Source organism: Ovis aries, chromosome 15, assembly GCF_016772045.2.
Source record: "Ovis aries strain OAR_USU_Benz2616 breed Rambouillet chromosome 15, ARS-UI_Ramb_v3.0, whole genome shotgun sequence".
NCBI lineage: Eukaryota > Metazoa > Chordata > Mammalia > Artiodactyla > Bovidae > Ovis > Ovis aries.
In genome coordinates this window covers 13,700,246-13,724,373 of record NC_056068.1, presented here as the reverse complement: position 1 = coordinate 13,724,373, position 24,128 = coordinate 13,700,246, and the positions used below count along the sequence as shown (strand labels likewise).

Here is a 24,128-nt window from a genome sequence, read left to right as displayed (position 1 = left end):
TATGATGTTCAAGTAGGTTAGACACATTAAATGCATTTCAACTTAAGATATTTTTGACTTAATTTGGGTTTCATCCTGATAAACCCATCGTAAGTCAAGGAAGATCTATAATGCAAAATAGTTAGGCAAAGGCAAACATTAAGGACCTTTGAAATTTCCATCTCTGTTGCCTATTTTCACTCTTTCCACCCACATCTAATCACTGTGATACAATAAAGACATGGGTATGTGGGCAGTAATGACTGCATAATTTTGTCTTTTTGAAAAAAAAGCTATTGAATCAAAGAAGCTGTAGAAAACTAGGAAAACTTATTGAAAATCTTCTGAACAAAAAGTTCCCAAACCTGAGTAAATTGCTGCCGAGGCTTATCACTGATGATGTTTCACTTTCTTTATGTGGTTAATTGCTTCCTTCTTCCATGGATGATTTCATCCCTCTTTATCTCCTCTTGTTTTGTCACAAATCCCAGGCATTGGCATGGTTCATCTCGGCCTCCATTAGACTTATGGCAAGCACAAAAGCCAGGACTGAGGGAAGAAAATTAAGATTCTACCCTGCTCATGTTAATTCATTTTCACATTTCTTGCCTTGGCCTCATTTTATCATACTGTTGACAAATTATATTTTTCTTGTTAGTTATTCAATCTTCAAAGACTTAACATAAGCCCAGGTAGATGAGGAATAAAGGAAGACAAGAAAACGCCATTATCACCTCTTTTGAGCCACTTAGATTTTTGGGCAGAGAATGAGCAGGCTGAGATGAATCGAAGCCAGTCCCCAGGGCAGAATGGCTAGCAGAAGTTATACAGGACACACTGGAGCTTGGATTTTCTCTGAATAAAGTCTCAGGAGCTACTCCATAAGATTCATCCTGAAGCAGTGGAGTTAGAGGTAGCTTCTAAAATCCCAACTCTCTCTTCCCCCAAAGACCTTTATTTAAAAAAAAAAAAACATATTTTAAAATTGTTGTTCAGTCATTTAGTCGTGTCCAATTCTTTGCAACCTTGTGGACTGCAGCAGGCCAAGCTTCCCTGTCCTTCACTATCTTCCAGAGTTTGCTTAAACTCATGTTCATTGAGTTGACGATGCCATCCAACCAGCTCATCCTCTGCCATCCCCTTCTCTTCCTGCCTTCAATCTTTCCCAGCATCAGGGTCTTTTCCAATGAGTCAGCTCATCACATCAGGTGGCCAAAGTATTGGAGCTTCAGCATCAGCATCAGTCCTTCAAGTGAATATGTAGGACTGATTTCCTTAAGATTGACTGATTTAATCTCCATGCTGTCCAAGAGACTCTCAAGGATCTTCTCCAGCACCACAGTTTGAAAGCATCTATTTTTTAGCTCTCAGCCTTCTTTATGGTCCAACTCTAAATTGTATTCTTTTATTTGCATCAGGTCTTAGTTGTGTCAGGTGGGATCTTTCGTATCAGTATGTGGACTCTACTCGTGGCGTGTGGGCTCATAGTTACGGTGCGTGGGCTTAGTTGCTCCACAGCACATGGGATCTTAGTTCCCCAACTAGGGATTGAACCCACATCCCCCGCATTGAGGGGTAGATTCTTAATCACTGGACCACCAGGGAAGTCCCCCAAAGACTTTCACCACTCAAGATATACAAGATATATCCAGAGTCTAGAACTTGGCTGATTTGGTGCTGTGTCCTCCCTTAAGAATCTGGAAGGCCATCTGGATTGGGGTGAGCCTGTGGGTCACGGGGTCAGAGACAGCTGACAGTTACATGTGTTCTGTCAAGGGCTGCCCTGGGGCTGTCATTTCAGGGACATCCTAGGATTATTACTGTCCCTGTCCTTCAAATGGCTGTTTGTTGCAAGACTGCCTGGTGTAGCAAATAAAAACATAGGACACCCAATTACATGTGCATTTTATGTAAACATCAGACGTCACTTTTTAGTATATGTCTCATACAACATCCTGCCTGATTTCACCACCCTATTTACCATTTATATTTTTCTCATTAGCTGTTCAATACTCAAAGGCTTACAACAAGCTCAGGTAGGTGGGGATAAAGGATGACGTGACAATACTGTTATCACTTCTGGGGAGGTGTTTACTTTGGGGCCCAAGTGCAGCACTTCTTAAGTATAAGTATATCCCATGAAGTATTTGGGACATACTTTAAAAATGTATTTGCTGTTTACCAGATATTCAGTTTTAACTGAGTGCCCTGTATTTTACCCCATCAGGACCATTGATACCTCTCCGGAAATCCACGGGAGCAAAGTCTGCTGATGCACTGAGAGTTTTACAGAGCAGCGGGATCTGCCATTGTGTAAACCCTCAGAATCAGACATATTTGAGTATATCAAATGGACACAGGGAAGGGACATCACACTAAGGTCCATTTAGATTAGGAGCCAAAGAGTATCCTGAGGAAAAACTCATTCTCAGAAATAAAAATCAAGGTACATGAGTTTGAACCACTGTCATAGAGAAAGCAGTGATGCTGAGCCTGGCAGATCTCCGGCTATCAGGCTGCTTTCCTTATCACCTCTTAAGGTCATGCCTAGAATGTCCTAGAAAGAACTATGGTGGTGCAAAGACACAGGGAGTACAATAAGTGAACAAAACGATGCAGCATCTGAGTCCAGGTCCATGCATCGGCAGAGGGGCCATGACCCACACAGACACTGATGTCAGCGGGTGCCCATGCTCTGGCTGACGTTACCAGTGGGGCCACCATCATCAGGGGAATCTGTGGGAAAACTAGAGGAGACTGCTGAAGGTGAGGGCACAGTCAAGAAAGCTAGTCTGAGAAGAAACTAGTCAACCTTTATTAAACACCTACTATCGGAGAAAGAAATGGCAACCCACTCCAATATTCTTGCCTGGATAATCCCATGGACAGAGGAGCCTAGAAGGCTGAAGCTCACAGTGTCACAGAGTTGGACACAGCTGAAGCAACTTCGCAGGCAAACACCTACTATGCAGCATGTAGTGGGCTAGAGGCAACAAATCTAACATTGAAAAGACACGGTCCCTCACATCACATTGCTCAGAACCCAGTTTAGGAAACCAGCAAACTTGAGATGATCACAGGACAATGTGATTAGAGCTATAGAAGTCTGCACGCTCATGGGAGGGCACCCAACTCCTCTTTGCTTGGCTGAGGTAGGTGTCCTAGAGATACGTTTTCTAACTGAGGTCCCATGGACCAGTCAGAATGAGTCAGGAGGAAGAGACATACTTACTATACATAGCATACATACATACTATACATCTCTTCCTCCATAAGAGATGCCTCTAGAGAATTTCTGATCTATTAGGGAGATATCGAGGAGGCCAAAGTTCCCACGTGAATGGGTGGGAGAGATAGGGGAGTCCTGATTTGCGTATGTTATCTTGACCTTGTTTTCCTGTTAGGCTACTGTGGCTGCCACTCAACTGCTAATGGCTCTCTGATCCTTATGCTGAATAAATACCAAGAAGTATAAATAACACGGAGCTGGAAGACCCTTATAACCCTTAGGTCCAAGTGCCATCTAATTGTAGATTTTCAGGAGCACCTCACAGGGATGCAGGCATTACAATAAACACTATATTTTACCACATGTGCTGCACTTTGAAAGTTCTTTCTCAATAAAGAAAGTATTGCAAATGTCAAGGAATTAACTTATCCCTCTTCCCCACTGTCAGTTCTAGGAAAGGACCCATATACACAAGCGACCCAAGTGCAGTATCGATGAGGTTATGCTGCTCCTCTTGAAGGAGCTCTCTGTCAGGTTCTGCAAAGCTGACTTCTTTTCCTCTGGTCAGAGTAGCCTCAAAATAATAGGTTTCAGAATAAGAAAACAACTATTTTTTTTTTGTTGTTTAATCTTAATAATAGGGTATTTCAGGTTTGTCTAATGAAAACCAGAAGCCGATGATCTAACGCAATCAAATACTAGCTTTTGTGCAAAAAAGAAATAGTAAAATAATGTAGGACCTTGTCTAAATAAGAGTTATAAATGATGCCAGCTAAATGGGAAAAAATAGCAATAACCTTTTAAAACATTAATTTAGACTTTTATTGGAATACAAAGGATCTCTAGTGTCTGAAAGCAGGCATTGTCTCTCTCTTTTTATTTCAATAGAACTGTGGCTTGAATACAACACAGCAGGGTGTGTGTTTTCTAAAGTTGGGTCATTATCAGGGTGTTCACTGCCGTTTGCCAATAAGCCTTTATTTGGCAAAGTTTAAAACTGCTGACAAATGAGATTCTTCCTGTAGCAGTATAACATGGTACAGCTAAATATGCCTAATTACAAAAGCCCTATAAGGACAGTAGGAAAATGTACACTTTTGAGAAGATTCACAGGGACAGTCCTCAAATAGGAAACAGAAGCACCTCTGAGCCTTTGGGTGCCTGTACCTGCTTCTAATATTATGAATTTTAAGTTGTAGGGATGTGTGCAATGATTCAAAACAATATCTAATTTTATCCAAAGCTGCAAGGCTCTGGAGACATTTAAAAGACCGTTTTTACTTCGGCACACGTTGGTCCATGGATATCTGTGGGAGTCTGTAACGTTCCTTCCTGTTCTAATTTGTTCTTGTTCAGAGATGAACACATTGGAAGACTACTATCCAAACCTCCAAACACTAATTCCTTACACGTACCTTGTGCTTTTTCAGTCTGTATGATTGATGATGGACAAGCTGTTTAGAATTGGGAAGGGGGACCAATGTCCAATCATTCTATCACCATCTGCATCTCCCAAACCCCCCCTGAAAGAACAGAAGCCTCACTTGAACTGGCTTTGCTGGGAAAATGTGTGCTGCAAACCTTGCTCTCTAATTATAGCTGGAGGAACACGAGGTTTGTTTGGAATCAGATGTAGCTTTCCACTACCATAATTACACATTTTATTTCAAAACACCTAACTGCAGTGTCTGAAGATGTTAGCCCAATTGTACTAAAGACCAGGCTGGAGTTCTTGCTGGGGAGGGCTGGAGATTATAAAGGAAGAGGACAGCTTTTGAAATGATGGGCCTTTGTGGGCCTAATAATCTCATGGCAGGAAGGCAGATAGGTAAAGAAATGAGCACTGGGCTTTCCCTTCAGAGCTTGGAGTCCTATTCCAAATTCTGCCGCCTAACTGATTAGGCTTCTTTCTTGACCAGGTAAGGCAATTAACAACTGAAAGCATGTTGCTGGGTGGATGCTGAGTAACATCAGTTAGGGCCTTGAGGGACACAAATCAAACATATAAATACATCTACAGAACTCTCATAATATGGTCAGGAAGAATGCTTATGTAGGAAAACAATCAGTGTTTAACACCAGGGCTAGTTGAAATGTTTCAGTTCAGTTCAGTTCAGTCGCTCAGTCATGTCTGACTCTTTGCAACCCCATGAATCGCAGCACACCAGGCCTCCCTGTTCATCACCAACTCCCGGAGTTCACTCAAGACTCATGTCCATCAAGTCCGTGATGCCATCCAGCCATCTCATCCTCTGTCGTCCCCTTCTCCTCCTGCCCCCAATCCCTCCCAGCATCAGACTCTTCCAATGAGTCAACTCTTCGCATGAGGTGGCCAAAGTACTGGAGTTTCAGCTTCAGCATCATTCCCTCCAAAGAAATCCCAGGGCTGATCTCCTTGCAGTCCAAGGGACTCTCAAGAGTCTTCTCCAACACCACAGTTCAAAAGCATCAATTCTTTGGCGCTCAGCTTTCTTCACAGTCCCAACTCTCACATCCATACATGACTACTGGAAAAACCATAGCCTTGACTAGACGGACCTTTGTTGGCAAAGTAATGTCTCTGCTTTTGAATATGCTATCTAGGTTGGTCATAATTTTTCTTCCAAGGAGTAAGCATCTTTTAATTTCATGGCTGCAGTCACCATCTGTAGTGATTTTGGAGCACCAAAAAATAAAAGTCTGACACTGTTTCCACTGTTTCCCCATCTATTTCCCATGAAGTGATTAGTCATGGGCAAATCTTCCAGAAACTCTAGGAGGAGGGATCTGGGAGAGGAGGGCAGTTGAGATCAGAAAAATACATGATGGTAGGGGATTCTGTTTAACAATATGTGGAAATGTGCAGAATTTCATCAGCTCAGCTCCCCAGATTTAATCACTAAATAATCCCCCAAATATTTGTGTGGCAACCTTCAAGTCGCTGACCTTAGAAGACAGGGAGCCCTGGGCTTGCTATCTGATGAATAGGTCTATTTTTGTTGTGGAATTAGAGGAAGTGGAGTAAACTGAGAATGACAGAAATAGCAACAAATAATAAGAACACTCGCTGTCCTACTTGGGATCATCTGTTAGGCTATCTGATGGGATAGGTTTCATCACTGGAAGTTTTGAAGAAGATGCCAGATGTATATACCAAGTACTGCTCTAAGTCCTTACAGACATTTCCTTTTATTCTTTTTCACTAGAGTATAATTGCTTTACAGTGTTGTGTTGGTTTCTGCCATACACAAAGTGAATCAGCTGTATGTGTGTGTATATATATATATCCTTCCCTTCTCGAGCCTCCTTCTTACCACCCCACATCCCACCCACCTAGGTCATCACAGAGCCCCAAGCTAAGCTCCCTGTGTTACACAGCAACTTCCCATTAGCTATCTATTCTGCCAATGCAGGAGACATAAGAGGCCTGAGTTCAATCCCTGGGTCAGGAAGCTCCCCTGGATGAGGGCATGGCAACTCACCCCAGTATTCTGACCTGAGAATCCCATAGACAGAGCCTGGTGGACTATACGGTTCATAGGGTCGCAAAGAGTTGGACGTGACCGAGGTGACTTAGCACACAAGCACAAGTGTGTACATGCCAACCTTGATCTCCTAATTTGTCCCACCATCCCATCTCCTACTCACCCCTACCTCCTACTCATTCTACCCTGTCCACACGTCCCTTCTCTATGTCTGCATCCTTTTGTTCTTCTAGAAACCCTGTGGAATAAATATTTTCCCTATTTTTGATTCAAGAGGGAAAGAAATGTGATCTAGAGTGAAGTGCAGTGCATTCTTTTAATTCCATTGTTTTCTCAGTGAAGTGGAATCTCTGCGATCCATTAATAATATTCAAAAGCATCCCTTACATTTGTATGGCATGTAATGTGAATAGTCTTCCAGGAATTTGTAATGCATTACCTTACTGGATTCTCAAGAACAACTCCGTGAGCTGGGCAAAACAGGAACAGTTGCCCTCATTTTAGAGACAGTGACACTGAGGCTCAGAGAGTGACCTGTGTTCCTCAAGGCCAGGACCAGAGGCGGCTTCTGTCAGTACTAACCTCACTTCCTGTTTTCCCTCTGCAGACCTTGAGGGAGACTGAGAACCACCGAACAGCTACCCTCTTATTGTTACTCCTGCACTGATTTGTGGACAATAGTCTCATTAAACACTCATGTTCTCTGGCTGGAGCCCAAGAACCCTCCTATCTTTGAAAAAGATCTCTACAGAAACATTTTTCTCTCTCATTTTTTTCTCCTCCTCATTTAAATGCTAAAATATTTACAGTGACAGGCCAGATAACATCGTGCTGTCGTGTGATTTTTCAGGGAAAAGATGAGAAGCACTGATAAGGCTGGGAACTTTCAACAGCCTAGTATAGTAGAAGGAAAGCTGGTCCAGATGTTAAAAGAGATGTGGGCGCTGGTCCGGTCTCCTCTGTGAATCAGCTGCATAACCTGTCACTTTAAACCTGCTAGGGTTCAGTCTCCTAATCTATAAAAGGGACTGTCCTGATCATGATGCGTAAAGGCTTTCAAAAAAGTACGTGTGTGTGCTCAGTCATGTCTGACTCTTTGCCACCCTATGGACTATAGCCCACCGGGCTCCTCTGCCCATGGAATTTTCCAGACAAGAATACTGGACTGGGTTGCCATTTCCTACCACAGGGGATCTTCCCCACCCAGGGACCGATCCCTCGTGTCTTGTGTCTCCTGCATTGGTAGGCATATTCTTTACCGCTGAGCCAACTGGGAAGCCCTTAAAAAATGGTACATATATAAATGTGAAAGATTGCAATCAGAGCAGTTTGCCACACACTAACATGATTATATGCAGGATGATCACATAAAATATGGATGACTTTTCCATCCACTTCCAACACCCCAAGGTGAAGGGAAAGGTTTACCTGTCTCAACTACTGTGTTAGGGTCCTGTCTTATATAGGAGCACCTTTGGGATATAACTTTAAAGCTCTTGGTAGCAGAAAATTCATGGTTTGAAGAAAGTCAAGTTTCTTATAGGAAATTCTATCTCTTGGAACCCTAAGCTTATGGGATCCAGTAGGTTTCGATGAGAAAAAATGGGAAACTACTATGCTCCAGATCAGTATGGCTATATATGCTTACTACTGTGACTTGTAGTTAAAATTACTAGGAAGAACTGGGTATAATATTGCTATTAGTGGGCTTCCCAGGTGGTGCTAGCGGTAAAGAATCCAACCGCCAATGCTGGAGAGGCAAGAGATGTGGGTTCAATCTCTGGGTGGGGAAGATACCCTGGAGTAGGAAACAGCAACCCAATCCAGTATTCTTGCCTGGAAAATTCCATGGACAGAGGAGCCCAGTGGGCTACAGTCCATGAGGTCACAAAGATTCAGACATGACTGAGCAAGTAAACATACACACACTTGTATGGCTTAGGATGCAAGTTAGGTCCTCACATGACGGTGCCATGGAGGCATAAATGTTTATGGCAAAACTAATTTTGATACTCCCTGTACTTGCTTTAAAAAAAATTTTTATCCTAGAATTTATACACAGAAAATGGTTCAAAGATGCATTAACACCCTTCCTTAGTCAGAAATGTGAAACCCTGTATCACTAATTTCTTTCCTTCTAAATCACAGATCCAACTTATTGCTTCTACAGTTCAAGTCAGAATTTTCTGGATTCAACTCTTCCAAGAGTAAAGGCTGTGCATTGTAAGTGAAAAAGTTTGCTTACCTTTTGCGCATAATTGAAGAAACAAAGCCAATTAATTTAGTTAAACCTTTCCTTTTTTCTTTCTCTCCTGTGATTCCTGGCTGGGATGAGATTTGCACCAAAGAAAACTGAGTGACTGAGTTACCAGGAAGAGAAAATAAACTCGGAGACGATGGAGGCTTTTTGCCCTCCAGTATGATTTCCACATCTATTACAGACACGTTTTGGGGGTATTGTTAGGAGGAAAACATGCGTTTAGGGTATTTCTATTTCATCTCTTGAAGGAGGGGGCACTGTTTTTGTGATGGGACATAGAAAAGAAAGGTCTGATGCATGCTAGTCACAGCACCTGCCACTCTGACAGAACAGCGAGGGGCTTTAAGCACAATGAAAACGAGGAATGAAACGCCGGGTGTTTATCTCTAGCATTGCAGATAGAAATATATCTCCGCCCAACATGAAACATCGCCTTTAACAAGACTGCCCTGCATTCATCTCTCCTGCATACACTTGATGAGCACACCTCATCCGTCACGTCGAGACATGTTAAAAGAAACCGTCTTCCCCTGTTCCTTTCTACTTTGAATAAGTAATTATGAAAAACAAATCATGGCCATGTCTCTCTCTTTCTTCAGTTTTATTGGGTTTTGTCTGCCTGTCTCCCGTGGACATAAAGAATTGTTCTGTTCATTCAGATCCGATGATTTTCTTTGGGGGGTTGTTTCAGATATAACAGAGGGTCTGATTTTGTCAGGAATGTAGCTCTGGAAGTCTCTAAGAGCAACTATGCATATGAATTTGAGGGCAAAATGTCACCCTCTAAGTGAACTGAATGGAGAAAACACAATAGAAGTCTGTTAAAATGCTGCTTTGGGCAACGAGAATAAAAAAGCCTCATGCGATCATTCTTTCTGAAGGCCTTGGAGGTGCCGACACCAATGACGATTTGAAGGGCGCCCACCAGTCCGCATTTGGGTATTTCTTCTGTGGATTGTACTGCTCTGGATAAAATCTGGGGAGTTCTTTCTTGGAGAAAATGGCCTTCTAGCCTGAAGTCTTACTCTGAAATGTACTCAAGCCTACCTGATAAAAAGCAGAACGTCGTAATATGTGTGTGTGTGTTGATCAGATTATCCCATCAAGCAGTTTGGAAAGTGAAGGGCAGAGGAGTTGGGACCAAGCTTCAAGTTCACCTACATTTTGATGGGTGAGATTCTACTTAGACAGGAGGTAGAGGGGATTTCCAGCTGGCGCTAACGGTAAAGAACCAACTTGCCAATGCAGGAGATATAAGAGATACCGGTTTGATTCCTGGGTTGGAAAGATCCCCTAGAGAACTGGCAACCCACTCCAGTATTCTTGCCTGGAGAATCCCATGGACAGAGGAGCCTGGCAGGCTACAGTCCATAGGGTCACAAAGAGTCAGACACGACTGAATTGACTTAGCACGCACACATGCAGGAAGGTAGAGAGGCATGAAACAGGCCTGTATAACCCGAATGTGAAGTTGGTTTTTGGATCTTGACCTTATTTAAGCCTGCAGGATCTCTCTCTCACTGGCTCCTGAAGCCCTCCAGGACTAACATCGCCCTTATGCAGTGACCTGTGTCCCATTTGTGTCCCTCACATTGGATGTCACAGAAGAAAGGGCTTCAAAAGTAAGGTCTAAAGTTGCTGTCTTCCATTTACCTCCATCTGTCCCTGTCTGCTCTCTGTCTCATTCTCTGTGACTCTTTTCCTCCGCTGGCTGTCTCTCTCCCTATGTCTCTCTTCGTCACTGTCTTAATCTCATCCCCTTCTGTACTCTGTATGTCACCTCCATGCATATGACTCCTAAGCCATTGCACTCAGATCTCAATGTCTTTCTATGTTGCACACTGAAATGTCTATTTGTTGGACATCTTCACCTGGATCTTCTGCACTTCAAAATTATCACGTACCAAACTAGATTCGATTCAACATGTAAACAACTTCCTTTCTTGCCAGACATGACAAAAACAAACGCCACTGCCACCAGGTGAGTAAAACTCTGCTCTTCCTCATGCCTCATCCATTCATTCACCAAATATTGACGAGTCTCTACCTCATCAGGACACTGAGGTCACAAAACTGAAAAAGATAAAACCTATACTCCAGAAGCATGGGGTCAATGACAGGTATGTCATCTGACTACACCATGCTTTGATCTGAGACCTCCCAAGATGTCATGAGAGCACATGGGCGGGAGACCGAACCTGGCCTGGGGGAAGCGGTAGGTGAGGGTACCAGGAAGGCATCCAGGAAGAGGTAACACCTGACCTGAGTTGCATGGGTTCTATAGGAGTTATTCTGACGAGGGCCTTGAGAGATACATTTCCTAGCATTTCTTTCAGAATCAGGCATGTGGCACAAGTCCAGACAGACAGACAGGCAAGTCCAGAGAAATGCGAGTGGTTCTGGGTGACTAGAGCACAGTCTGAGGGGAGGGGTATGCTCACGGCACCTGTGCCCACAGTCTGGGGGTCTCAGGGTCACCTGTGACAGTGACTCTCCTTCCTCACGGTTTGTAAAGCAGCTGTCAAGCTCACACATTTCACTTCCACCAGATGGTCCTCCACTCTATAGTTCAGATCTGCTTTCTCTCTTGTTGGGCCAGTGTTCCAAGCCCTGTTTTCCCAGTCTCCAACCTTCTTCCACTTCAGTGTTTCTGATCTCCCATTACCGCATATTTTTAAAGCCTTGTTACTAAGAGCGTGCTTTGTAGTCCAGTAGCAAGGACATGACCTGGGAGTTTCTTAGAAATGCATACTCTCAAGTCCCTGCCTGAACCCAAATCTGCATCTTAACAAATCCCTTGGTGATGTGAACGCACAGTGAAGTCTGAAAAGTACTGCTCAGAAGCACAACTTTACTGACATTCCATCACTGCTGAAAAACAAAATCTTCACTGGCTCCCTCATACCTAATGAATGTAGTTCAAAACCCCCCATATAATTTCTGCTTCTTTCCAGCTCCCCGGGACACATCCCTGTTTTGGAGCATGCTCCAGCCATCTCTCTTCACCCTCCTGCCTTTGCTCCTGTTCTCTTCACTTGGAGCCCTCTTTCACTTATCAAATCCTTTTGATCCATGGGGTTGAGGTGTCTCTTCTTAGATCCTTCCCAGGTCTCTCTCATCTCTGAATGTCCAAAGTACATAGGCTATTTCTTTTTAGTCTGTCCTATCTTGCAGTAGAGTTATCAGTGACATTTCCTGATTGTCATCTATAAATTCCTGAAAAGCAGAGACCACAGCTTCCCCATATAACTGCCTCTCATGATTTTAGCTAATAGGTGCTCTACACATATTTCTGGGCTTCCCAGGCAGCCTGAGAAGAACCTGCATGCTAACGCAGGAGACATAAGAGAAGCGGGTTCGATCCCTGGGTTGGGAAGATCCCTTAGAGGAGGGCATGCAATCCATTCCAGTAGTCTTGCCTGGAGAATCCCATAGACAGAGGAGCCTGGTGGGCTACAGTCTATGAGGTTGCAAAGAGTCAGATATGACTGAAGTGACTTAGCAGACATATTTCTAGGATAAATTACTGAAAGAAATGTTTGTACTCAAAGGGTGAAAAAGAGTAAACATGTATTTCTATCCATAGCAAAGAAACCCATTCAGCACTTACTTCATAACATTTGGGAAATGACCTCCATTGACTTGAAATTACCCATCTGAGAAAGAACTTATCCCCAAATACTATAGCTATTAAAAAAGAAGGTGGAGAAACTGACCAGCTATTTGATGTTCTGTCCAACCGTCTACATTTTAAATTTGTGCCTCCAATTTGCTTTAAATATCATAGGGTACATGGCTGGCAAGAATTCTAGGTTTCTAGAACATCTTCTACTCTGTCCCCACTAAAGAGAGGAAAAGTAGAAACTAGCAGTAAGCCCTTTGATCTTCTTTAATGTATCATGTACAGTTTGTAACTATGTTTCAGTCTCCCGACACATGAACACATTTACCACAAATATTCCTTTGAGTCAATTTATATAAAGCAAGGAAGAATCATGGTGGGCGCAGCAGAAACGTGCCATGTTTTCAGGTTACATTCATGTTCACAGAATGTTGATTTGGACAAAGAAGGAGAGAAGTTTTCCTGGGAAAATATCAATGGAGTTGAACAATGCAGCCCAAACATGTTGGGGCATTCCAGGTGACCAGCTCTCAATGACAAGCCCTCAAGACAAGCAGCTTGCCTGTCTGCCAGAATCTCGCAGGGAAGCAAGGGAAATGCTCAATCTCTCCCTCTCCAAAGGTGGACGGACCAAGGAGGGCAGTTATATTAAGTGATTCTAATTATCACATTCCCACAGCCAGAATGCAGAGTAGCTCTCCCCACTGATTCTCCCAGCAGGAGCCAGCCAGAAGAAAAATTGGGAGGAAGCTTTGGAAATCATCTTCCTTTTTCATATTGAAGTTCGGAGGAGGCCAAGCTGTGAAATTGAGGGCCCATCTGAATTTTCTGCTTCCGTTTTTAGGTGGCTGGGTTTGTTTGCTTGCTTTTTTGTTTTGCTTGAGGTCCCAATGAGCTCAGATCCATGAGGCATCCCTGTGACCCAAATGCTACTTGCTCCTAGGCTTGGACCCTTCCCTTCCCCATCAGAACACAGTAGTGGGAGTTGATAGGTGGTCCATGGCATCTCCACTGAGAAAGCAGTGTCTGGAGTGAACCAGCCTGGGTTCATCTTGACTCTGCTTCTTACTGTTATCATCCTGACAAGTAATTGCAACCATTCTGCTTGTTGGACCTTTCATATCCTGATCATTACTAATTTATTAGCACTATTTTTGATTTTTAAAAATATTATATTAAAATATTATTAACCTTGATTACTGAGTTTGGGGCACCCTCTGAAATTTCTCTCCCTAGGAGGAGATTGCCTCCTTTGCCTTACCCTAGCCCTGGCTTTGGGTCTCAGTCTTCTCATCTACAAAATCAAGTGAAACTTAGTGACCATTTCATTGGATTGATGCAAGGAATAATGGAGATAATACACTTACAGTGTTTGGAACATCACCTTGCAAATGATGGGAACGCTAACCATCATTTCTTTGACGCTGCAAATCTGTTCTTCCCACACTAAAGGAAGCACATTGCAATGATGCTTCTTGAACTTTAGCAGCCTGAGAATCACCTATAGGGCTTGTTATAACAAATTCCTAGATGCTGTTCACAACATTCTGATTATTAGGAGCAGAGTCGGGGATCAGGAAGAATCTGCATTTCTCACAAGCTCCTAGGTGCTGCTGTTGCTCTAGACATCAAATTTTGAGTTTGAACAACGTGGAGGTTAGAGGTACTAACCCTATGTTTAGTCGAAAATTTGAGTTTAACTTATAGTCAGCCCTTCACATACTCGGATCCTCCATATACATGGTTCTTTTATATCCCTGGCTTCCCTGGTGGCTCAGATGGTAAGGAGTCTGCCTGCAATGCGGGATACCCAGATTCGATCCCTGGGTCAGGAAAATCCCCTAGAGATGGAAATGGCAACCCACTCCAGTATTCTTGCCTGCAAAATCCCCATGGATGGAGCCTGGCAGCATACAGGCCATGGGGTCGCAAAGAGTTGGACAAGACTGAGCAATTAACAGTTTTATATCCCTGCATCCATGCATACAACCAACCTTGGGTCGTGTAACACCGTAGTGTTTATTTATTGAAAATAAAAATGTGTATAAGTTGACCTGTGAAATTCAAACCCATGTTATTCAAAGGTCAACTGTACTTCACTGCAGGCAATGTAACTGGATAAATCTTGGATTGATCCTTCACCAGCAACATGTTTGCAATTAATCACCAGCGCATACACTAACTCTCAACTGGGCTGCTGCACAAACATCCTCTGTACAGGTTCACGTTGATAAACAGAATCGGCTGCCAACAGCCTCTGCAGCTTTTATCTACATATTATAGCTTTTGCTTTCCTTTAGAACTTCTAGAGCTGCCTCTTATCAGTGCTTATCCTAACTTTGTAAATGAGCACTTAGGAAAATATCTCAGAAGTTTCTGAGACCACCCAACAACAAAGTCTTTTCAGTATGGGTTGTAAACGAGATTCAGTATCCTGGTTCAGTGCCATTCAACCAGCTCTTACCAGTACCTGCTGGGTGCCGGGCACTACAGACAGAAAGATGAAGGGACTCATTCTAATGGGATATCATTCTAATGAAGGGCAGAGCAGAGAGGCACGTGAACAGTAGTCATAATTCAGGACATGTGACAAGACAGCCATATGCAGGGAGGGCTGCAGGGAGCAGAGAGGGCACTTTAACCTAGTCTACATGCTCCAGGTAAGACATCCTGGAGGAGGTGTCAGGTGAAGTGACTTCAATTTCTGCGTCATGAAGCCCCACAATTTGTAACACTGGTCTCCAGGCCCTCAATTTACTCTGCCAGGGGCATGCGGATCCTAATGCTCTGCTTTCTCTTGGGTACAGCCATGCAGAGAATGCTTCTCTGCTGCTCCAGAAGGTAAATCTCACCCATTAGGCTTTCCTGGTGCCCAAGCCTTGAGAAAGATGTCTGCCTAAACTTGGAGTCACGTTGGTGGATTAAGTCTCCCACTGTAGTGCTTTTTTCTTTTTAATTAAAAATGGTGATATTTTCTACCGTATCACAACTTAATATTCTGTAGTAACCTATACGGGAAAAGAATCTGAAAAAAATGGGTATGTGTATACATGTAACCAAATCACTTTGCTGTACACCTGAAATAACACAACATTGTAGATCAACTATGAAAACGAAAGTGTTAGTTGCTCAGTTGTGTTTGACACTTTTGTGACCCCATGTACTGTGGCCCATCAGGCTCCTCTGTCCATGGAATTCTCCAGGCAAAAGAATACTGGAGTGGATAGCCATTCCCTTCTCCAGGGAGCAAACCCGAGTCTCTTGTGTTGCTGGCAGTTTCTTTACTGCCTAAGCCACCTATACTCCAATATAAAATAAAGACATTAGAAGAATAGTGATGCTTCTCAACTTGTTTGGGACTCAGTGGGACAGAGGGATGCTGTAGCTTGGGCTCCCTCAGAAACTCCAGCAGAGATTAGTAGCTGAACTGAGTCAGAAAGGCTGATCAGGGGGCTTCCCTGGTGGTCCAGTGGTTAAGAATCTGCCCTCCAAAGCAGGGCATGTGGGTTCGATCCCTGGTCAGGGAACTAAGATCTCACATGCCGTGGGGGCAACTAAGCCCGTGCACTGAAACAAAGAACCCATCAGCCAGCACAGCCAAAAATAAAAATAGATAAACTAATTAAATAAATATTAAAAGAAGAGGAAGGAAAGGTGAAGGAAGAAAGGTCCTGGGAATGCTGGCGGGGCTCAGAACCGTCTGAGTTCCATCTGCCTTCTTGCTGGTTATGGTTCTTCAAAAGGCCCTTTAGGGCAGGGTCAGACTGTCTATTAGGAGACCTCCTGCATTTCTCCGAGTCTCATTTGCCTCCAAACCATACCACGCACTGGACAAGGCTGTAACAATTCACTAAGAAAACCTAGGAGGAAAATCTTGTGCTTACCAGAATGGCCTGGTCCCATATTCAGTCATTACCTCCGCATCACTTAGAACAGGGCTTTGTGCTGTAAGAATGCCTGGGAGGCAACGTCACTTCTTTAGAGAAAGGGCGACAGAAGGAACCTTCCCCGCCCTGCCCCCTCCTGCTTTCGAGAAAGCAGAGATCAGTGAGCTAACTCATGATCTAAACATATCCAGCCCACACGGCCCGGGCAAAATAATTGCAGCTCGAACAATGGCTCCTGGCTGATGTAGGTCTGAGACGTAAGGGCGGTGTGGCCTCTTTGGATTGAGTACTATCAAGTATTACAAGAGGAAACATAAAAGAAAACAGAGCACATAAACAAGCTCCCTGGATCACTGACATAACGAGCTCTTTCACTTTGCTTGGTAAACCCCACAGAGCACAAGGGTTCTGCTGACCACCCCCCGCCGCTTCCTATTTCCAGCTCATCGAAGAACTGGCCCTCCGCCTGCCTGCAGACAGGAAGTGCTCCCGGTTTGCTGACACGCTTCGCCTCCGTCACCCAGGGCCTCCATCTGTCCACATGGTCAGATCTCTTCCCTGACCAGGTAGAGGAGCCCCTTTTCTTCTGGGTCCTTCTGCTCGCATCTCTCCCTCAACCCCCTGCGTGGCCTGAAGATGGCTCACACTGGCCCCGGGCCCAGACAGCCTCCTCCCCCCTCCACCCACCCCACAACAAAGGTTTGTTAAATTAGTCACTTGGACTTTCCAGAGTGAAGCTGAAGGTCCCTTGCTGTAACTGTCAGCCGGCGAGGAGGCCTCTCTGGGGGACGTTTCGGAGCCACCGTCTCCTTGAGCGGGACGCTTGCTTTCGCCGCCATGTTGCTGCCCCCAGACAGCGCATGCGCGCAACGGCCCTGCGGGCAGGCAAGCGCGCCCACCCTCCCGACACCCAGCGCTCCCAGTGGCGGCTCAGGCTCCCATCCCTGACAGGCCAAGCCAGTTGCCTAAGCAGCTTTTTGTGCTTCATTTTTTCCAACTTGAAAAACAAGGATACTTAACTTCAGCACAGGGTGACCTGAGGACATATTAACCAGTTTCTGAAAACCATCTAAAGAGTTTGACCAGAGGAGGTAAAGAATGGTCCCTGTTCATCCAGAAGTACTGAGATTAAATAACTACAACAACAGCTCTTCCTGCTTTGTTGGGGCTGAAAAACAAATTACCGCTGAAAGCAAACCGGGGTCCCTTTATATAATGTTTCATCTCCAAGTTAGAACTTCAGTATTATGAGGCAATAAAAACAAAACACAACGGAATCCTAAACTCAGTGTTCTCTTGGCCCCATGGCTCACTTGCACTGGTGGGTGGACTCTGTAATTATACTGGTTGAGAAGTCCCCAGCCACGTCTCAGTCGGGCGGGCAGAGCAGACTCTGCACTGTATTAGCAACAGCAGTCATTGGAGAGAGCCATTCCAATGGCGTCCCTGGCAGCATCATTACGATGTGGCAGAGGAAGAAAGTGCCAGAAAGCCAGACACTACAAGAAGAGACTGATAAACAGTCTGTGCTTTGTATGTCTCTCAAAGCTGGCATTTGGAGAATGCAGTGAAGTTTCTAAACTCCAGAAGCAAAGATGTATGTAGGAATGGATTGGATCTAGACTACACAAGCTTCATTTCTGACAGGGAGTAGTTGCTGGTTGAGAGAGGGGCTGTCCCACTTGATATTTCAATGTCCAAAGTGAAGGACTTTCCCTAAAACATCTTGACACAAACATCATGAAGCTTTGTCCATGAAATCACAGAAAATACAGAAAACATTGTTTATCCATCTGTGTCTAGAGTAGGAAATGGCAACCCACTCCAGTATTCTTGCTGGTAAAATCCCATGGACAGAGGAGCCTGGCAAACTACAGTAGGGCTGCAAAGAGTTGGACACAACTGAGTGACTGAGTGTACGCATATATCTAACCACTAGTGGTCTTTAGAACAATGGGAGGTACTACAGTAGGAAAGTAACTTTAATCATGAACCTGGGGACTTTGGCAGATTCTCATCAGCCTTCTGTTGAACTAAATGCTAGCTCTTCTACCACCACTGGTTGTTCAACTAACAAGAATGACATGCAGGAGGCATGAAAATCATCTTTTAAGTTATCTCTTGCTATATAAAATTGGACTCTTGCAAGTAGCCAAGGAAATGGCAACCCACTCCAGTATTCTTGCCTGGAAAATCCCATGATGGAGAAGCCTGGCAGGCTACAGTCCACGGGGTTGCAAAGAGTCGAACACAACTGAGCGACTTCACTTTCTAAGTAACCCAATAATTTTACTTATTTATACTTATGATCTTTCATTAATATATCTACTTAATATAGATAAGTAGATATAAAGCTCACATATGTGGTTCACAAACATTTCAAAGAATCCAAATAAAGAAAATTCTTAAAGTCTATGTATTTGCTGTTTATATCACCTCTGTGGGTAATAACTTCTGTAACCTTACTGCCTGATCATTTAAGATTGCATTTTGTTTTTTCTTTCCTTTCATTTTTAACCCCTTAAAGTACCTATTTCAGACTTCAAGAGGAGGTCCCTGATTCTTATATTCCATTCTGTTTTAATTCAGTTCAAGGAGAATTATCTATTGTGTTTCCAGGACTGTGGTTTTAGTATTCAAACAAAGTATAAATCATATTTCCTGTTCTCAAGGTATTTCAAGTCCTGTAGGGAAGGCAAGGCTAAACACAAAACATGTTTTTCTGAGAGGGTACGATTACTGCTAAAATGAATTATACGGATAAGAGGTGCTACAGGGTCGCATAGACTCCAAGGTTTGGTGAACACTTATAGTTTATTTACAAAAGAAAAGAGTCTCAGTTCTCATAGTTGGTTGACATGTGTTGGTCTCCCTAACATGGTGGACCACCCAGTTGTCCCCTGGCTTTGTTTTGTCGGTCCTGGGGTGACCAGGCCCACACATGGAGACAGGCTCTGAAAGCAAGATGCTGCCCAGGTTGACCATCTGTCTAGGTTTTCCTGTGTGACACGGGAGATGTCCAGAGTGATCGAGAACGCTCTCAAAGGTCAGCACATAATGAGCTGCTTGGGAGAGTGTCCAAAGCAGGCAGGAATCTCCACTCCTCAAACCTCTGCAAAGTCTGATAATAGGTCAACAAGAGTAGTCTTGAAATCGTAAAATTGGCAAGTCCTAATTTATGTATGAAGCCTAGTTTTTAATTTCACAGAGGAGCTGTCATGAGGTTCAGGCTAGAATGATCAGGAGTGAGACAACCCTGCAGGGAATGAGCCAAGGGCATTGCTTTTCCATGATCTTCCAGCTCTTGTTAAAATTCTCATTTAGAACACATATCATTCAAATGCCCAGGTAGATGGAATTTGTTAAGAGGATGTGGGTAAGCCTTTTGCTCAGCCTTACCTTTTGGGAAAGGAAATAAGATTTGCTGTGTTAGCAGAATAAAGCCTTCTTTGGGGGAAAAAGTCAAAAGTAGAGGAAAAATGTGAAAATTCCCAAAGTTGTGCCTTTGTGCCTTCCTTATTAACACAAGAGAACAGCTCTCCTTCTGTTTCCTGTTGACTAGTGGGCAAAGGGAGGCTGCTCTTCCTTATGATCCACAGATGTGAAAAATATTGATTTGTAAGAATCCCTGAGGCCCTAATGAAATTAATATGATTTTCATAAATACAAATTGTATCAGAACAGTTGTCATAGAAACTTGAGTGGGAAGAACAGAAAAGGCAGGAAAAAGTGGAGAAATTTGTGATCAGTTCTGGTTCAGAGTGTTAAGGTCCCTTGAATCTTACTGCAAAGCAGTGATCTTTCTAAATGTAAACTTCATTAAAAGGTTTGCCATCCACACTTCATCCACCTGCTGAAGTCCCTGTAGCAAGAAGTTCAATGCTTTAAAGTCAGCAGCCCTGGATTACCTACCCAGAATAATTTGCTGTCAGTCCCTTACCCCATCTCCTAGCAAGCCAAATTCAATTACCGGCCAAATTCCTAATCCAGTGTTTCTCAAACTTCAGTTAACAAAACAGATTGCTGGTCCCCACCCGTGGGGTGGTGTCTGAGAATTTGCATGGCTAATATATTCCCAGGTGATGATGGCCTGACACTGCTGGTCCAGGGACCACATTTGAAAGAGCCACAGATCCTTGCCTCTACTCAGTATGCCCATTCCACTTTACGTAAAATAATACCACATTCTGAATTTATTATAGTTGGTTGGCATGCCCTGAACTGTAGTGTTTATGGTCTTGAATTAGGAAACAGTATATGTTCTAACAAACTTTGTTACTCTCTTGCCTACTCCAAGGCTTTTTTACTATAGGAAGAGATCAATAAGAGCTTGTTGTTAGATCAGGGGCGAACCAGGCAGAATTGACTTATCTTCAGAGCCTACAAAATCCCTGAGATGCTTATGATTACAGAATGCACAGAGCTACTTACATCAGGAGAGGAGCCCCTGGCTTCTCCTGCTTCCATGGACCCTTCAGGAGGCCATGTACCTCTTCTTTCCCTTTACAAGTATTCCTGTCATTTGAGCTTGGTCAGAAAGCCCTGTACTTTTAGTTTAATTTTAATTTTATATTGGAGTGCCTTGATTTGCAATGTTGTTAGTTTCAGGTGTACAGCAAAGTGGTTCAGTTATACATATGTGTGTATAGTTGCCAGGTTGTGTCCGACTCTTTTGCAACCCCATGGACTGTAGCCCACCAGGCTCCTCTGTCCATGGGATCTCCCAGGCAAGAGTACTAGGGTGGGTTGCCATTTCCTTCTCCAATACATATACATGCACCCATTCTTTTTCAGGTTCTTTTCTTATATAGCTCCTTACAAAATACTGAGTAGAGTTCCCCGTGTTATACAGTAGATCACTGTTGGTTATTTCATATATAGTGGTGTGTATATGTCAATCCAAAACTCTTAATTTATCCTTCCCTTCCTCCCCCACTTTTCCCTTTTGGTAACTATAAATTTGTTTTCTATGTCTGAGTCTGCTTTGTAAATAACTTAGTTTGTACCATCTTTTTTAGATTCCATGTATAAGTGATGTCATATGATATTTGTCTTTTCTCTCTTTTACTTCACTTGGTATGATAATCTCTAGGTCGATCCAAATGGACTTATTTTATTCTATTTTATAATAGGAAATCTCTGGTTTTGAACCCAACTGTAATACTTATAAACCCCATGGACTTTGGTAAGTTGACTGACTTAAGCTTCAATTTGCCCATTTCTAAGATGAAGTCTAATGATCCCTAATTTACACATTTTTCTTAAGGATTAAACAGAATGATACGTAGAATCTGTGTAGTTCTGTGCCTGCAACAGTAGGGACTCGCTTATACAGCCTCTGTTATTTATCACAAACACAAATTTGGGGGACACTGTAGTTTGCTCTGCACCCTCTAGGGGTGACCCTTGGTGCCCACTTGCCTATAAATTACTCTACAAGGCTTGACAAACGGCTGCAGGATAACCTGCGAGTCACTGCACCTTTCTGTGAGTATCAGTGACCCCAATTTCGGCTGAGGGGATAAATCTTCTTCCATTTTAATAAAATTTCTCAAGTGTCAGTGGAAAGTAGAAATGTCACTGCAAGAAGCCTCTAGAAACTACAGAGCTGAGAGTGCAGAGCATCCCTGAGGACAAGTCTCTGAGAAGATGCCTGTGTCCTGTGCTGGGGAACATTTAGAAGCTGAAACAGTACGAATGTGGTGGGGAAAGGAAGGGAATTCAATCTCCTTGGCCTCCCCCACACAAATCAATCACCAAGAAAATAGGCATTTGAGGAAAAAGTTCCTTTAGAATGTATTTCTATTTGTATTTCTATTACCTCATCTCATAAATCTCATTCCTTCCTAGTATGATTCCCTGAGCAGAACAGCCTGGATCTCTTACAGTCTCTTAAAGGGCTCATTTTTTGGACTCTGTAAGACAGACAAAGGAGTCTTGGAATCCATCAGATGGGACGGGGGCAGGTTAGAGGACCCATGAAGGGTCACGTCAGGCTGAGAAGGGATGATGGGACACTGACCTTCCAAGTAGCATCAAGTTTCTGGAATTTTCTATTCCGCTGCTGAAGGAAAAATTCAGGGCAATACAAACATAATTAGAAGATCTCCACTGTAACTTTTTAAGACTGTATGGTTTCACGTTCAGCATCCATATATCCTGAATTTTAGTCAACAGGCACAGTGTCATATTTTATTCCTCGGTTTGAATGGCATTGTTGTGTCCAGAAACTTCCCATAGTTTAGCTCCCAAATTATATCACCCAGCTTGCCTCGTCTCCCACATGATGAAAACTGGGGTAATTTTTGGTTTGGGAAATATAACCATTGCAATACACACCTTTCATTTTGCGAATGAGGAAAGTTGTATCTTACTACAGGTTGGTGTCAGCACCAGGGGACTGAAATACAGTTTTTCTGACACTCAATGCATTACTCCCTTCTAATACACTATGCAGCCATCATATTCATTTTAAGCTTTCAAAAGGCTTTTTCTTTAATTAAAGAAGCACTTTTAATCCTGACAATATATGTGTTAATCCTGACAATACACATGTATATATATAATTTAACTTTATTAACTTTACATATATATATATGTATAACATCATTGGGGGAATTCTCTTTACTTTATCAATCTTAATTTTTATTTTATTTTACTTTATTTTTATGTGTATGATCAGCATATCCATGCAGAATCAGGCCAGAACTGTTTTTGCATCCATGAGAGGCTGATCGAATCAAGTGTTGGCATCTCTATTTGGCTTAAAACAAAGCATTTCATATGACTAATAACATACTCAGAAGCCTTCTCCTCCAGGTCTAGCACCTTCTATGTTCCAAGGACAATACTAGGTATTACATGTAGGAAATTAATAAAAAAGATAGACTATACCTTTACAATTGAGCTTAAGCGACCCGAGGAAAGGTGTCTAGGAAGGGCTCTTAGGCTGTCTTGGATACAAAAAAACCCTCAAGGTCTGGTGCAGTTTAATTAAATGACCATCCTTCCCAATTAGCCATGAAAAACACTGCTTGTATAACTATGTCATTATCACTTCCTGCCTGGATTAGTGTAATCCATGATATGCAAGCCTTCTGTGCTCCAGCATTTCCTCTGGGGATTTGCAACTTTTGCAAAACCCCAGCTTTAGAATGCTGGCTAGAGCCAAAGCTTCATTACTCACATTACTCCTGTGCCAAGCGAGCTTCTCGTGCTTCCTTGATGGTGGAGTGCACACTGTGAACGCTCTGCAGTTAGAAGGAGAAGCAGAGAGAGCTCCCCCAAACCTGGGGCTGTCTCAGCAGTTTAAGCACACGCTTCCCGCACCCCAAGCAAAAGCTGGCAAGTGCCAGCCCCAGACGACATATGTGTTCATCTCCTGTTGCCTGTCAAGGAAAAGTTGGATCCCGTAGAAATGATTCAGATCCTCAAAGGGATCGACAGAGTTCTTTCTTCCAACTCTACAATTTTGTTTTTCTAGAATAGTTACTTCCTAAGGGACTTCCTCAGATAGGACAATTGTCTTTATCCTCATAATATCTTGGTTTTTTTTTTTTTCAGTCAAAAACTCACATTTTTTTCAGAAATGAAAGAATACTACAGATCAATTAGAAATATTTCAAATGAGGAAACTGCTTCTGAGAAAAAGAGAGAACATACTCAAACAAGGTCACAGCGAGGATTA

At 43.1% G+C, this 24,128-nt stretch overlaps 1 protein-coding gene across 3 annotated transcripts in view; it reads right to left on the bottom strand.

Moving 5' to 3' along the window:
• MAML2 (mastermind like transcriptional coactivator 2) overlaps positions 1 to 24,128 on the bottom strand; it is a 407,963-nt gene that overhangs the window by 196,175 nt on the left and 187,660 nt on the right. For 2 of the 3 annotated variants that reach the window (XM_060399669.1, XM_060399670.1), the window contains one exon: positions 1 to 24,128. This exon is cut by the window's left edge and continues 55,748 nt beyond it; it is cut by the window's right edge. The exons of the other annotated variant lie outside the window; for it this stretch is intronic. The gene's annotated coding sequence lies outside the window, so the exon portion shown is untranslated. 3 annotated transcript variants of the gene reach the window in all.